Source organism: Lemur catta, chromosome 11 (genome assembly GCF_020740605.2).
Source record: "Lemur catta isolate mLemCat1 chromosome 11, mLemCat1.pri, whole genome shotgun sequence".
Taxonomy (NCBI): Eukaryota; Metazoa; Chordata; class Mammalia; order Primates; family Lemuridae; genus Lemur; species Lemur catta.
Window position 1 is genome coordinate 21,449,007 of NC_059138.1, and position 12,874 is coordinate 21,461,880.

Here is a 12,874-nt window from a genome sequence, read left to right on the forward strand (position 1 = left end):
AGTAAACAGAACAGGAGGAAAATACCAGACTGTTGTGTCCTGGAAGCCAAGAAAGAAAGTGAGTTGACAAGAAGGGATGATCAACTGTGTCAAATGCCACAAAATAACGCAAGCAAAATGGTAACTAAGATTTGCACTTCGGATCTAGCTAAATGCGGGTCATTGGTACCCTGACAAGGATAGTTTTGGTGAAGCATTAGAGGTCAAAGCCTGGTTGGAACCAGGAATGGATGCATACACAAGAGAATGGAAACAGAAAACCCGAAGAAAAGCAACTGTACTAGTTGACCCTTGAACGATGTGGGTTGGAATTGTGTGGGTCCACTCACACTTGGATTTTTTTCATGCCTCTGCCACCAAGCCCCTCCTCTTCTGGTCAACACCAGGCTATGAGTACTCAAGTTTGGGGGGAGTCAAAAGTTATATGAAGATTGTAGACTACATGGGGGTCGACACCCCTAACCCCCACGTTGTTCATGAGTTAAACTGTATATACAGTCCTTTCAAAACTTGTGCTACAAAGGAGTATAAAGAGATTATGTGGATTAAGAGATTAACTGGCAGGGGAGGAGCAGAATGAAAAGAAAGTTTTCGGTTTTGATTTCAGCTGGGGAGAAATAACAGGCCAGTGGTGAATGAACAAATGACAATGCAGAAGACAGAAAAGAGAATTGCTAAGCAATGTTCATGCCATGGAAGGAATGGCTTTACATAGGGGCATCATCTGTAGGTATACGGATGCAGATTCTTTTAGGTGGATGGATAGATGTGGTAGTGAGAGTCCATGGAAGTTCTCTTCTGATTATTTACTCAGTAAATAACTCCAACAAATCAATCAGAAAAAAGAGAAACAAACAGAAGAATTGGCAAAAGTTATATATATACTAAAGTACTCCAACTAGGTATTAAGTATGGGAAAAAAGTATAACTTTGATAATAATCAGAGAAATGTAAATTGATATACTATGTTACATCATATTGGCAAAAATTTTAAAGGTAAGAATGTGGAGAAATGGGAATGCCCTTTAACTACGGATGGGACTATAAAGTGGTTTAACTATTTTGGTACTTTTATATGGGACTACATGGCACTATTTGGTTAAAGTTGAAGATATGTATACGTCTAACTAGGAAATGCTACTTATAGGTAGGTATGTATCCTAGAAAATTCTCACCATGTGCAAGTATAACAACATCCATGTTAACACTGGGTATGGTATACTCACACAATAGAATACATAGCAGTTAAGCTGAATTACAGTAACCTAACAAATGAACAAATTTAGAAAATGATATTGAGCTGGAAAAGCAAGTTATAGAATGACATAGTAATACCCCATATAAATGCAGTCTAAAACCAGACATAAACAATAGTGTACTATTCATAGAGCTATGTAAGCAGCAAAAGTATAAAAATGCACAGGAATGAAAAACAAGATTACTGATGTGGGATGGGCTGGCAAAGAAAACGAGACGAGGAAATATGCAGGGACTTTCAACTGTATCTTTAACATTTAATGTTAAAAAGGAAAAAAAAAAGGATCTGAAGCAAATAGGGGATAATATAAAGGTTGAAAAAGGAACCCAAATGTTTGTTATATTATTCTATAAATTTGGAATTTTCTTAAAGCCAAAAATGTTCAGGGAGAAAAAAAATCTGAAAACCTTGTTTGATCTCCTTTTCCCATTTCTCACAGTGTCTTATACTTTCATTCCTCTCTTTAGCAGAATAAGTAGCCATTCTTTTCCTTATAAGAAATGCACTAAATTCCATTTTTCCCACCAAAAAAAAAAAAAAAGATCCTCTTTCATAGATATATCCTGTGAGGCAGAGGGAATAATTTAACTACAAACATGCTACTAAATAAACAGGGTCAAAAACAAGTTTTAGTTTTATTTTTAAAAGGAGATTCAAACTATAAATATTAATTAATGTAGCCAAGCGGAATTATACTCCACGGTGATCTTAAAACTGACTGTTGAATTAAAATAAGAACTACAGACATGATCAAATTAAAATGGATAAAATTTCAAACAGTAAATAATGGACCAGTCCCAGTAGCCCTACCACACATGCCATTTTAATAAACAAAGGCTGCAATTTCCATTTCAATTATAGACTTAAAATAGGAACATTACCACATGCCCTGGGCATATTTACAATTAAGGACCTTTCAATTCCTTTGGCAGCCAGGAGACAGAATACACAGGGATAGCCATTATTTTACGGTCCTTAACACATACAGTAGCACAATTCTATAAAAGGCAAGTCTGCTAACTAGAAAGCCACAAGTATGGAGCTGAGGGAAGGTTTAAAATTGTAAACACCTTGGCCAAATGGAAGATATCTTTTATCTTCCTAAGATACCTGAAAGACCATATGCAGAAGCTTCACATATCCAAATTCCTCCTCAGGAGTTGTTTCAAAGAAAAAGAAGCTTTATTTCCCAACCAGCTCTATTTCATTCTCTCTACTCAAAATAACTCTTAATATTCAAAATAGAGTATATTGTAGAGACATAACCTAGGTAAGTACCAAATTCACAACAATGTAATACACATTTAGTATATAATCCAGGAAGCAAAGAAGAAATGGTAAACAATAAAAATTGAAAACATATTTTTTTTAAAAACTAAAGTTTACTTAACAAAATTTACAGATGTGGGCTTAGAAGGGGGTGATTATGCAAGACTAGCTACCTTAAGTGTTTCACTGCTTTTATAGGACCCTCAAATGTCTCTATTTTTCTGACAACCCCATTTGATCCTGCTGATCCTATGTTCAAGGATCTATTAGCATGTTTAAAAAGCACTAAAATTTAAAGTGTAATAATAGCTATTGATAACAACCCTATCATGTAGGTTTAATGCTGACAGCAATCCTACCCAGTAAGGAACAGGAGCCCCCTTTTACTGCAAGGAAGAGGTTTAAAGTTTAAAATTTGCCTGACGTCACATAACTAGTAACAGCAGAGCTGAGATTTTGATCCCAGCTCTCCCAGAGGCTCATCACTTGTAGGACAGACACTGCACTCTCTTGGTTTGTTACTGCCAAAACGCAATCGCCGCCTGTCAATGGTTGTCAGGTTTTAGTGTGCCTAGGAATGACCTGGAAACTTATAGTCATGCAGACTGCCAGGCTCACACAAGATACTCTGATTCAGTAGGTCTGGTGACTCCCACAAATCTGTATTTTTAAATAAGTAGCAAGGAAGTCTGTAAGAAATGCTGTTATATATACATTTTTGAGCACCTGGCCCTATGACTTTTAAGTTAATGGCAATAAAAGAAAAAGAGGGAGGGGGCGGTAAGAAGTTTTTAAAAAGCCAGAAAGCCACACTAGGGAGCTTATTAATGTCAAAATGATTCAATAGGCTGGGGGCAGTGGCTCACACCTGTAATCCTTGCACTCTGGGAGGCCAAGGCGGGAGGATCACTTGAGCTCAGCCTGAAAAAGGGACGCCCCCCCCCACCCCCAACTGCCCCCCCCCCACCATCTCTACAAAAAACAGAAAAAATTAGCCAGGGACACGGTGGCATGTGCCTGCAGTCCCAGCTACTTGGGAGGCTGAGGCAGGAGGATCACTTGAGCCCAGGAGTTGGAGGTTGTAGTGGGCTGTGATGACACCACCTGGGTCCACAGAGCAGGACTCTTGTCTCAGAAAAAAAAAAAAAAAGATTCAATAAAAATTAAACAAAGAAGTAAGGAGGTTATTAACAACTCAGGAGTTCAATATTTCTCAAACTTCTATACAGATAAGACAATTGGAAACATTCTAGTAACAGTGGCAAAACAAGATTTCCAAATAGTCCTTGGCTCCAACTACTGGAAAACTGGATGTGGGATCTGAAAACCTAAGAGAACAAACCAACCTGATCATGCCAGGAATAGCAGAAGTAGGCACATCCTCTCTCCTTCCCTGCCCATCTCCACACAGGCACCCAGTGGTCTGGATTGGACCTATACTGGCCATGGTGACAGCAGAAAAGAAGAGGAAGTGGCAATTCTAAGAAACAATCCTGGTTACAAATGTCTCCTGGCAACCTGCCAGTAGAAGAAGAGATTCATGGTATAAAAGAGGGAAAGAAGTAAAGCAAATTTGGGCAGCCTCATGTTCTTGAAGAGATTGACCCGTTATCTCCAGTGCACAGCATATGATTATATTCCACAGGAACTTGCACATCCCAAAATTCAAGTACCATTTTCAAGACCATCATGTAAGAAAAAAAAAAATCTGCCTCTGGAGACTGCTCTTCTACTCAATTACATTAGCCAACTAAGGGCATTTTCAGAAGTACTTGCTATTTATTGCTCAGATGCAGTAAGGATGGGGTGGGGGGGAGGAGAGAGAAGAGAGGGACGAGAAGGGAAATAAGAGGAGCCAAGCAAGTATCAGGTCTTTTGCCCCAAGACCCTGTCAGGACTTTAAGAATAAATAGCTTAAAGGTGCTAAGGACTCCCAAACCATTATCCACATAGCAAACCATATGTGAGCTGCTCACTTAGCTACAAATACTTCTGCAGGAACAGGAGAAAGACTGGAATAAAATACTAATGTTAATGGAAGCAAACGCTCACAAGAAGCTGGCACAGTACCTCCCAGACCCACTGAAGAAAATAGAAAATAAAAAAGACACTGGGGCCCTGCCCCATCTTCCCTGACCCACACAGGTATAGCTTCCAACATGGGCATAAACTTTTCCGACCCACAAAATATTCTGGAAGCAAAAATCTGCTCCAAGAGGGAATGAAGTCTGTGATATCCTTCCTAGAGGAATAGTAAGGGTTCAGCCAGTGAGCCTGGGATAATGAGACAGAAAGGGCATCGTATCCTTGAAGAGAACAAAGCTCAGGTTCAGTACTCCTGAAGTCAATGATGAAAAGAGCCATCCTGGACCTTGAAATCAAACATTCTCCAAATATTTCATGGCACCGAATGATCAAGAGTTAAGTGAGCAGCTTCTTGCTGATCTAAACAGAAACCTGGGCTCTAGACAGTTATTCTGGCACAAGCAGGCCTCCTAACTGGTCACCTGCCTCACTTTTCTCTTAAGAATCAGCAAAATAGGAATTATCTGGCCTTAAGTATGACTTTGCAGTGAAAGCCAAGCAAAATTATCTTAAAACTTTGTAAAAAATCAGAAAAGGACTACATGTATTAGCACAAATGAAGGCAATTCTAAGTTCACTTAAGGAACATTTCAGCAAATATTAAACTCCATGGGAAAACCAATTCTACACTTTTACTGTTTCTAAGAAGCAACGCTACTTAGCTGTGCTAAGTTTTACAACACCAAACATGGATGTTAACAAGAGCTAAAATGTTGAGACAGAAAAGGAGATAAGTTAAACTTACAACACTAATCACTTTCTGCCTTGTATTACTATAATTTAATTACTTCACACAGGTCTTATCTTCTCTACCAGACTACATGAGGGAAGATCTATGTGAGAGAAAAAAAGATATTTAGGGTACCTAGGAAGTGCCCAGCATAGTGCCACATTCCTAGAAAATGCAAACATACTGAGAGAATAAATGGAGAATACAAAAAGGACTATCTCAAAGATTTTTGACAACTCAAATTTATCTCTTGTGATTATTGGAATAAATGAAACTAGTTAATAATCTCCTAGTGAATTAAAAAGGGGGGGACAATATCACCACAGCTTCATTGTTAGCAAATTCATCAAAGGAAGGCCACTTATATTGTACTGGTTGAATACAAAGTATTTCTCAATCTTCTGGTTGCTATTACTAAATATGATTCTATGCTATACACAATTTCATTAATGAATAAAGATCAAAAAGACTAGAAATCTCTTTATACAACTGCAAAACCTAGGCTCTTTGTAATCACTGATGCAAAAGCAGTACTGCTGGCAGTTTGTTTGTAATGTTAGAGAAAATCCAAATTTATAAAATCCAAATAATCAGTAAAAGGTCTCTTTTTACCTGGCTAAGACTAAAGCAATCTTCTGTTCTCTCTATAACTGTAAGTTTTACATAATGAATTCTATTACTTATGATCTTTGAAAAAACACACCCTCAATCTATCATTAGCAAATAGTTAGCAAAAATCCTAACAGAACACATATAATACCATTCTGAGTTCAAGTATAGCTGAACCATATATTAAAAATGCCTCAAGTGTGACAGTTCAACACTAAAATAAATATGATATTAAGCTACACTATAAAAAGGGGTAATTTCCTAACATAGAATCAAAAGAACTAGCTTCCTCCAAAAAACACTCACAAATTTGAGCCAGGGCAGTTGCTGCGGTAGTATATTTGGGGGTTAAAATGAAAGAAAAGAAGGGAAGAGTAGTGAAAGATCGTAGAGCCCTTCCTTTGTTTTGGAAAAATTGATCTGCAGCAAAACTAACAGGTGTGAAGTTTTGCTGAATTAAATGTACTCTTCATATGCTGCTTAAATGAGCAAACAGGGTTGAGAACAAAAATATAGTGTCTGTGCAGAAGAACCTCTTTCTACCTAGCTAAATAGTTCTGAAGAGGAATTGGAAATGTGAATCAATGTTAAAAGGGAAAACTCCTTCGTTGCAAAGGACATAAAAAAATCAACCAGTAAGAAACCAGAATTTAAAAGCAGTAGGGAAAAAGGAGTGAAGAGAAAGAACTATTCAAAGACAAGAGCAGGACTGGAGGTTTGGGAGGTAATGGAAACCGGTGTGGTAAACGGCGGCAGCAGGGACCGGCATATCACAACTGGCTCTGCCCTTCTGGCACTACTTTCCTCTTCGCTGGAAGCTCATAATTAACCAGTTGGCCCCAAATCATGTTTTCTAGTAATGGAGAAGTCTTCTCCCACATTTCTTACTGTTCATACCCAGACTAAAAATGGAGAGCCAATGCCCTCCACAGAGACAACCCCGTTACTTAAAGTACAGGCTCCAGGCCAAATGAACCCCATCCAGCACAGTGATGTGACACCAGCCCGCCCACAGTTCTAGAAGAGGGGAAAGGAACAGGAGGAAAAGAAAATAAATCTCTGACAATAGGGAACCAATTTTCTCTGTAACAGACAGCAGGAGCGGGTGAGACCATTCAGAGGATAATATCATTTTGTTAGAGAAATGCTTCTTTGTGAATGTCTTCCTTTTTTCACCATATTAAAAAATAATAATAATTATTAAAGTTCCTTCCTGAAAGAACAAAGAACGGAAAATGATGCTGGATATGACACCATTATTTAGCTGGTGCCAGTGGAGCCTTCAATTGAGCCAGATTTCCAGTCAAATTTGTGCAATAAATTGCTGTGCAGTTCAAAACACAAGACTGAATTATGTAAGTGCACGGCAGAAAGGTCTCCCTTTAGATAGTGGGTTTCTGTCTTGCCAGTTGCATCCCTTCAAGGTCTAAATCAGGCTGCCAGGTGTAGGGCCACATGTTTTATCTAGCAAATTCAAAGTACTCTCAGCCTATGCGTAAATATTGAGTAAAATGAGGCCTGTATCTTTTCAGGATAGGTATCCGCCTAACCATACAGAAGGTAGATGACTTTCTTTTACTGTATAGTCTACTTGACATCAATCAGAAAACTCAAACATTTATCACCCACTACCAAGATGGAGAAATGTGAGCAAATGAAGTTAAAAGAACTATGAACAGCACAGACATTTGGCTTCAGCACTCAGCTGGGATAGCAATTTCATTATGTAGACATAATATGCCTTGCCCTACTGCAGTGGTTCCCAACCTTTTTGGCACCAGGGACCGGTTTCATGGAAGACAATTTTTCCACCGGACCAGGGTGGTGGGGGGTTGGTTTCTGGATGCTTCAAGCACATTACATTTATTGTGTAGTCCAACCTCTCTGCTAATGATAATCTGTATTTGCAGCCACTCCCCAGTGCTAACATCACCGCCTTAGCTCCACCTCAGATCATCAGGCATTAGATTGTCATAAGGAGCGTGCAACCTAGATCTCTTGCATGCACAGTTTACAGTGGGGTTTGTGCTCCTGTGAGAATCTAATGCCAACACTGACCTGACAAGAGGCGGAGCTTACGTGGTGATGATGCAGTTATATGAGTGATGGGGAGCAGCTGTGAATACAGATGAAGCCTGGTTGGCTCACCCACTGCTCACCCTCCTGCTGTGCGGCCAGTTGCTAACAGGCCCTGGACTAACCAGTCTGCGGCCCAAGGGTTGGGAATCATGGCCTGGGGATTGGGGACCACAGCCCTACTGCATGAAGGGACCTTAACAAGCCTGAAGCAGTGGAGGCTGCAGCTGGGAAAGAGAGTGCCCCTTCATCCAGTCTGAGATAAACATATTTCGGCATTTGTTGGGGTTCTTTTCTCTCCATTGGTTGCACCTAGTGAACAAGCAGGCAAGTAATAAGAGTCCACAGTAACAGTTAGGTGAGAGTGGGGACCAGGAGGGCGAGAATAGAGAGCTTCTCACTCTGCAAACATGGTTGTCATGCACAACTGTTTCACATGGTGGGAAATGACACAGTATGTGAGATTGGTGCCTTCATCTGTGAGAATACAGTTTTATCTCTTGCTTCATGTAATGTCACCCTGAATTCCCTTGTTCTTCTAGCCATAAGAGGAACTGAAATGGTGCCTTTTTAGCAATGTTTTTATGTCAATCTTATCACCATCGCATTGTAACAACCATAACCTCCCTGCCTTTCCTATTGCTAGCCTCCCAACTTAATTTCCTTAACAGCACAAAGGGTTGGCTTCTCTCTAAATTTCTACACTTCACTAAAAAGCAAAATAAATACTATTAACTCTCTGAGTGCCTGCTATGTGGTTGGCAGGTTAAACATTAATTTTGATCCCAATAACAAATAAAGCTGGAATTATTAGCTTTACTTCACAGAGACTGGAGAAGCTAGATGCCCGGAGAAACAACATGCCCAATATCATGCATGTCAGAGCAAGAGACCCCAACAAAGATATGTCTGATCTAGAACCCATGTGAGTTTCTCTCTATCACTTGTCCCCCAGCTGGGATGGTAGTAAGAGCTAGCCGATTACCCACTGGCTTTTTACTCACACCTGGTTCCACCCACAGTCCCCCACAGATCTGAAAAGGTCAATTAATTTCTACATGTAGCTCCTGCCGACTCAAAGCCACAAGCTCCTGGGAAGCTCACCAAGGTTTAAAAACTTGGAACCAGTAGTTGTGTCAGTTATGAAGCTATGGTCATTCAGTTTCAAAACTGATCTTTTTAAAATTTTACTCTGTGATGCTGTCGCAGGGAACCTGGAAACCGTGTTTCTGCTTTGCCAGCTGGTTCCCTGTTAAACTCTGCCCATGGAGGGGGCTAGAGGAAGACTGGACAGGATGAAGGGACAAACTCTTTCTTATTTCTGTCAGCTTCTCCAGAACACCACTTCTTCCTCCCCACAATGGCGGTTTGTTCCAGTAGCAGCAGTTGAGGTCAGCTTTCAGTTTTCCCAACACTCTCAGAAACAGGTTCACCACACCTCCTCAAATTCACCAGAACCAACCACTGGCAGTGCTCCTGGGAGCTCTGGGTCTCAGAACCATGGAGTTGCAGTCCCAGCCCCAGTCTCCAAGCTTAGAGACACAAACATCAGCTGGACAAAGGTCTGTGTCCCAGTTTCAAAGGGTCTACTTTCAAATTTCTAAGTTTTCACATTTTCTATCTCTTTTCTTTATTCCCTCAACCCTCCGAGTGGGAGCTATGTCTTGTAGTTATTTCCTCCATGCTATCCTGGGGTTCTCTTTTTACCTTGTTAGTATTCCCATACCTGGTTAATAAATTCTTATATTATGTTAAAATAACTGGTGTGGTTTCTGTCTCCTGACTGGATCTTGACCCAGTGGCCAAAAACACCCTCTTTATATGACTGAACAAAGAAAACCGACCATCAAATAGTAGCAGCTCACGTCTCTCGATAACAAACACTCCACAGAGAAAACTCCCTCTTACCTATTCCACACCACCTTCACCTCCACTTGGCCTGCCCCAACATAGCATGGCCACTTACACTGTGCAAATATGCACAAAAGACCCAACAAAAACAGAACAAATGCACATAAAGAGCTTCCACAATTAAAATATGTGATCACAGAGAAAAGCTCAAAAGATTTAACAACTGGTAACAGAAAGTAAAGAGAAGATTTTCAAGCCAGTATGTGTCTAATCCATGGAGTCTGCAAGATACTATATAAAAATTACATGACAAGAGAACAATATAACCTGTAATTTTTTTCTACCCGATATGTTGTTGAATATTCTAGAGGACAGTGGGATCATTTTGTGGTTTTAAAGCAAAATGACACGGAGGCTGCATTCACGGCTTTGCAAATAGCAATCATGGTAAAGATGGAAAACTAAAGTTAGCTTAAATGTGCCAACATGGTCACTATATTGCATAAAGCAGCATATAAATAAAGTAAGGGTTAATGGAGATGGCAAAATCCACAGGAAGCCCAAAATACCAACAAAATGTCATCTTTCTACTATAGGAAGATGAAAAATCCCGGGTTGCTATCACATGTCTTATCATACAATGTTACTAAATGAACTCTAGAAAGTTCTCCTAACCCCGCATTTTAAAAAGTGGGGCTGGGTGCATACCCAGGGCTAGAAGAGCGAGAAAAGGGAAATTGTTTAATGGGGATAGAGTTTCAGTGTTGCAAAATGAAAAAGTTTGCAGATATGTTTCACAATGTGAATATACTTAACATTTCTAACAGTACTTAAAAATGGTTAAGATATTAAATTTTATGTTATGTGTGTTTTACCACAATAAAAAAAGTAAAGCTCATTCAAGATAATATTCCACTGATTTCTTTAATCTGGGAAAAGCATCAGGCATGCTATCAAATTCAATTTCCACGTTAATATGAGAATTTTCAGATATGAATCCTGATCTTTGGTTGACTGCAAAAAGAGATTACTTAGTTACTATTTACGGACATAATCAAGCAGTTCTGCTCCCAACAGCTATATTCCAAACTGTCTGCTGGCTGAACAAGCTCCATGAATGAATCTTCTAGTCCTCGTTTTATGTTATCTCTTCTGCCTAGATGTGACTGCTATTTCAGTGTGAAAGATTCTGTTTAGTAAAATGCCAAATGGCCTGCAAGTCATGCTCAACTGCCATCCACTGCCTTCAGGAAGCCTTTTGTGAATTCGCTAATATACTCTCCTGCACACCTGACCCAATTCAGTATATATGCATCTTATATCTCACAGGTGATGAGAAGCCATCTGACATTTAAAAAAAAAAAAACTATCTTACTACTGACCTTTTTGATACCACTATGCTCATTTAATCCTCAAAACAATTTGACAGAATCAGCAAATATTATCTATATTTTTACAGATGAAGAAAAAGAGGCTCAGAGAAATTGAGACCCTTGGCCACACTACTAAAACTGGTAGCTGAAAAGTGAATGCCTGTAATCCTAGCACTTTGGGAGGCCAAGGCAGGAGGATTGCTTGAGGCCAGGAGTTCTAGACCAGCCTGACCAACATAGTGAGACCCCATCTCTATAAGCCACTGGATGGTGTCACAAAAGCATCTAACAATCCAATGCTGCCTCTCCAACAGCTTAGAGCAAGAGAAAAACTGTCATTTTCCTTCCCTTCAAGCCCTAAACTCCTTGTGCTAGAAGAGCAGAACTCATATGTATAAGGAAAAGGGAAAGCACAGTCAGCCTGAGCATTCCCTACAAAGCACCTCCCACCCTCAATCCCTCTCATGATGGGAGATGTGCACAAAGTCACCTTCTAACCTGAGCCCAAGCTCTGCCTCACCCCCAAATGACAAGGATGCTGGACAGCTCCTAACAAATGTTGCTGAATTTGAGAAAACTATCCAGGGTCACTGTTAATGAGAAGCCAGAACATCTTGCCACCTAGCTACAGAATGTTCACCTAATAAATCTTACAGATTTGAACACAGCCCAAGACCAGGAGGTTGTAAGAAAAAATAAATAAACAAACAAAAAATTCAGAACCATCAGCCTAAAAATCTACATCACTACCTTCAAACTTCTAATAGTATATTGTAAGGTTTGATACCAGAACTAATCAAAAATAAAGGCTATAATAAAAAAACACAAATATTTCTTTCTGAACAGTTTCATGGTAACACATGGTCACTATTTCTTTTGAGGATACTTCTCTTTTTACCTTTATTTAGTTTTATTCACCTAATTTTGATCAGGTCCAAGTGTATAACAATGGATGAAGGGATAACAACCTAAATGAAATGGAAAAATCAAGAGAAAAACATTCTAGCTCAGCAAATGAACCAGCATGCTAACAGACCCAAAAGAACTATCATGACCACATAATAAGAAGATGATTAGGCATTAGGGAAAACTAACCTGTATGCCTTTTATATTGCAGTACGATGATGGATTTCCTTAAAGGCAGACATGGTGTCTTTTGCATGTCAGGATGCTGCCAGCATGCTCATGACCATAAATGTTTAGGTTACAATTAAGTATGGAAACAATACCATTACGTAGCATATTCTCTCTACTATAGAGAGAGATGTAGAGTTCCCTTATTTTAATTATAAAAAATTTCAATTATTTGCATTTATCTGATTAAATCTGAGTTCACTAATTATGAACTCAGATTTAATCAGACAGGGCTAGGCTCACATTTATGCATATATAATCTGTGAATTTTTAAAAAAAAAGCGTTGGCAATCAATTTGAGTGTAACTAAGCGTTATGTTTAAGCTTCTTAACTGAATTAATATACTGACAGACAATTGGTAGAACTATAAATCTACCATTAACAGCGAATCACCATAGGCTGTTTCTTGGCAGCAATATACTGGCCTAGATCAGAGAACCAGTAGAGATGGGGAGAGACATAGGGACTGAATGCTGAGGGATTGGGGA

General features: G+C 39.4%; 1 protein-coding gene across 1 annotated transcript in view; it reads right to left on the reverse strand.

The window, feature by feature from the left end:
* SND1 (staphylococcal nuclease and tudor domain containing 1) overlaps positions 1-12,874 on the reverse strand; it is a 416,716-nt gene that overhangs the window by 268,851 nt on the left and 134,991 nt on the right. The window lies entirely within an intron of this gene.